Here is a 4029-nt window from a genome sequence, read left to right as displayed (position 1 = left end):
GCATTCAGAGCATCAATCTCAAGAACTCCTTTCTTCTGACTAGTCCCATTATTCACAGGATTCCTTTCAGAAGTGTACATGAATTGGTTATTTGCAACCATTTCAATCAGCTCTTGAGCTTCTGCAGGCGTCTTCTTCAGAGAGATCCTCCAGCAGAGCTATCCAAAGACATCTTGGATATTCAGAGAGACCATCATAGAAAATACCTATGATGCTCCATTCAGAAAGCATGTCTGAAGGACATTTTCTGATTAATTGCTTGTATCTTTCCCAAGCTTCATAGAGGGATTCTCCATCCTTCTGTCTGAAGGTTTGGACTTCCACTCTAAGCTTACTCCATCTTTGTGGTGGAAAGAACTTTGCCAAGAAGGCATTGACTAGCTTTTCCCAAGAGTCCAGGCTTTCTTTAGGTTGAGAATCCAACCATATTCTAGCTCTGTCTCTTACAGCAAAAGGGAATAGCATCAGTCTGTAGACCTCAGGGTTAACCCATTAGTCTTGACTGTGTCACAGATTTGCAAGAATTCAGCTAAAAACTGATGAGGATCTTCCATTGGAAGTCCATGGAACTTGCAATTCTGTTGCATTAGAGAAACTAATTGAGGCTTAAGCTCAAGTTGTTTGCTCCAATGGCAGGGATAGAGATGCTTCTCCCATAAAATTCAGGAGTAGGTGCAGTAAAGTCACCCAGCACCTTCCTTGCATTGTTGGCATTGTTGTTGTTTTCGGCTGCCATGGGTTCTTCTTCCTTGAAGAATTCGGTCAGGTCCTCTAAAGAGAGTTGTGCTTTGGCTTCTCTTAGCTTTCTCTTCAAGGTCCTTTCGGGTTCAGGGTCAGCTTCAACAAGAATGCCTTTGTCTCTGCTCCTGCTCATATGAAAGAGAAGAGAACAAGAAAATATGGAATCCTCTATGTCACAGTATAGAGATTCCTTGAAATGTCAGAGGAAAATAGAAATAGAAGAAGAAGGAGAAGAGAATTCGAACTTTAATTAGATAAGGTTCGAGTTGTGCATTTAGAAGGAGTGGTACTCCATAAATAGAAGGATGTGAAAGGAGGGAAGTGGATTTTCGAAATTCAATTAAAGATTTTGAAAACATTTTGAAAATTTGATTGATAATTTCGAAAATTGAAAGTGGAAGAGAAATCAAGTGATTTTTGAAAAAGATTTTGAAATTAGAAGTCAAAAAGATTTGATTGAAAACTATTTGAAAAAGATGAGGTTAAAAGATTTGATTGAAAAGTTATGGTTTTAAAAAGATGTGATTGAGAAGATATGATTTGAAAACAATTTTAGAAGATATGATTTGAAAACAATTTGAAAAAGATATGATTTTGAAAATTAATGACTTGCCTAACAAGAAAAGATATGATTCAAACATTAAACCTTTCTCAACAGAAAAGGCATCAAATTTGAGATGTTCATCAAATCATTAATTGTTAGTATCTTTGAAAAAGGAAAGAAATTGATTTTGAAAACATTTGATTGAAAAGATATGATTTGAAAAAGATTTGATTTAGAAAACTTGAAAAAAATTGATTTGAAAACAAAATCTTCCCCCTAGCACCATCCTGGCGTTAAACGCCCAGAATGGTATACATTCTGGCGTTTAACGCCCAAAATGCTACCTTTTTGGGCGTTAAACGCCCACCAGGTGCCCTGGCTGGCGTTTAAACGCCAGTCTGCCTTCTTCACTGGGCATTTTTGAATGCTCAGCTTTTTCTGTATAATTCCTCTGCAGTGTGTTCTGAATCTTCAATCCCTTGTATCATTGACTTGAAAAGACACAGATTAAAAATATTTTTGGATTTTTAATAATCAAAATGCAACAAGAATCAAATAACAATGCATGCAAGACACCAAACTTAGCAGTTTGTATACTACTGACACTAATGAACTGAAAATGCATATGAGACACACAAAATACTCAAGTCAATGGAATTCAAAGATCAAAACAAGAAATATATGCATGGATTCAAAAAATGTAACAAAAACATGCATTTGACACCAAACTTAAGATGAGACTCTAGACTCAAACAAGAAATATTTTTGGATTTTATGGTTTTTTTTTTGAATTTTTTTGTGTTTTTCGAAAATTAAGTGGAAAAAGGTATCAAAATTCTAATGAGAATTCCAGGAATCAGTGCAATGCTAGTCTAAGACTCCGGTCCAGGAATTGACATGGCTTCACAGCCAGCCAAGCTTCCAAAGAAAGCTTCGGTCCAAACACTAGACATGACCAAAGGTCAGCCAAGCCTTAGCAAATCACTGCTCCAAAAGCAAGATTGATACGAAATCAACAAGCTCTTGTGGTGATAAGTTGAAACCTCGGTCCAATTAGATTAGACATGGCTTCTCAGCCAGCCAGATTTCAACAAATCATCATGAAACTCTAGAATTCATCTTCAAGAATTTCGAAAAAAAAAAGTACCTAATCTAAGCACAAGATGAACCGTCAGTTGTCCAGCCTGAACAATCCCGGGCAATAACACCAAAAATTTGATGTTGTTGCCGGATCTTGGCACTGATGTTACCAAAGGCTTGCCCAAAACTAGAACAATCCCCGGCAATGGCGCCAAAAACTTGACATGCGAAATTGTGAACTATACTTTTTCACAACTCTCATAATCCCTGGTAATGGCTCCAAAAACTTGGTGCGCTCAATACCATGGCATTACACAACTTCGCACAACTAACCAGCAAGTGCACTGGGTCGTCCAAGTAATAAACCTTACGTGAGTAAGGGTCGATCCCACGGAGATTGTTAGTATTGAAGCAAGCTATGGTCATCTTGTAAATCTTAGTCAGGCAAACTCAGATATATATGGTGATGAACGAAATAACATAAAATAAAGATAGTGATACTTATGTAATTCATTGGTAGGAACTTCAGATGACGCATGAAGATGCCTTCCCTTCCGTCTCTCTGCTTCCTACTGTCTTCATCCAACCCTTCTTACTCCTTTCCATGGCAAGCTCGTATAGGGTCTCACTGTTGTCAGCAGCTACCTCCCATCCGCGCAGTGAAAGCTAATGCACACACTCTGTCACAGTGCTGCCAATCACCGGTTGGTTCCCTCCCCTACCGGAATAGAATAACTCTTTTGCGTCTGTCACTAACGCCCAGTAGGTTACAGGTTTGAAGCACGTCACAGTCATTCATCATTGAATCCTACTCAGATACCACAGACAAGGTTAGACCTTCCGGATTCTCTTGAATGCTGCCATCAGTTCTTGCCTATACCACGAAGATTCTGATCTCACGGAATGGCTGGCTCATTTGTCAGGCGAGCACTCGTTTGTCAGGCGATCAACCATGCATCGTGCAATCAGAAATCCAAGAGATATTCACTAAGCCTCAGATGCTTGTAGAACAGAATGGTTGTCAGTCACCTTGTTCATGGGTGAGAATGGTGATGGGCGTCATCATCACCTTCATCATGTTGAAGAACAAGTGATATCTTGGTAAAAGAACAAGTGGAATTGAATGGAAGAACAATAGTAATTGCATTAATACTCGAGGTACAGCAGAGCTCCACACCTTAATCTATGGTGTGTAGAAACTCCACCGTTGAAAATACATAAGAACAAGGTCTAGGCATGGCCGAATGGCCAGCCTCCCAAAGGGTTTAATCATCAAACATGATCAAAAGCTTTTTATACAGTAGTAAAAGGTCCTACTTATAGAAACTAGTAGCCTAGGGTGTACAGAAATGAGTAATGACATAAAAATCCTCTTCCGGGCCCACTTGGTGTGTGCTTGGGCTGAGCAATGAAGCAATTTCGTATAGAGACTCTTCTTGGAGTTAAACGCCAGCTTTAGTGCCAGTTTGGGCGTTTAACTCCCATTTGGGTGCCAGTTCCAGCGTTTAACGCTGGGATTTCTTGAGGTGAATTTGAACGCCGGTTTGGGCCATCAAATATTGGGCAAAGTATGGACTATTATATATTGCTGGAAAGCCCAGGATGTCTACTTTCCAACGCCGTTGAGAGCGCGCCAATTGGGCTTCTGTAGCTCCAGAAAATCC

General features: G+C 39.5%; 1 non-coding gene across 1 annotated transcript; it reads left to right on the top strand.

The window, feature by feature from the left end:
• Positions 1-225: 225 nt before the first annotated feature.
• LOC130937281 (small nucleolar RNA R71) lies at positions 226-333 on the top strand. Its single transcript, XR_009068504.1, has one exon. It is a non-coding gene; the product is annotated as a small nucleolar RNA R71 (small nucleolar RNA).
• Positions 334-4029: the final 3696 nt, after the last annotated feature.

The sequence above is a fragment of the Arachis stenosperma genome, chromosome 6, assembly GCF_014773155.1.
Source record: "Arachis stenosperma cultivar V10309 chromosome 6, arast.V10309.gnm1.PFL2, whole genome shotgun sequence".
Taxonomy (NCBI): domain Eukaryota; kingdom Viridiplantae; phylum Streptophyta; class Magnoliopsida; order Fabales; family Fabaceae; genus Arachis; species Arachis stenosperma.
This window is presented reverse-complemented; position numbering and strand designations above follow the sequence as displayed.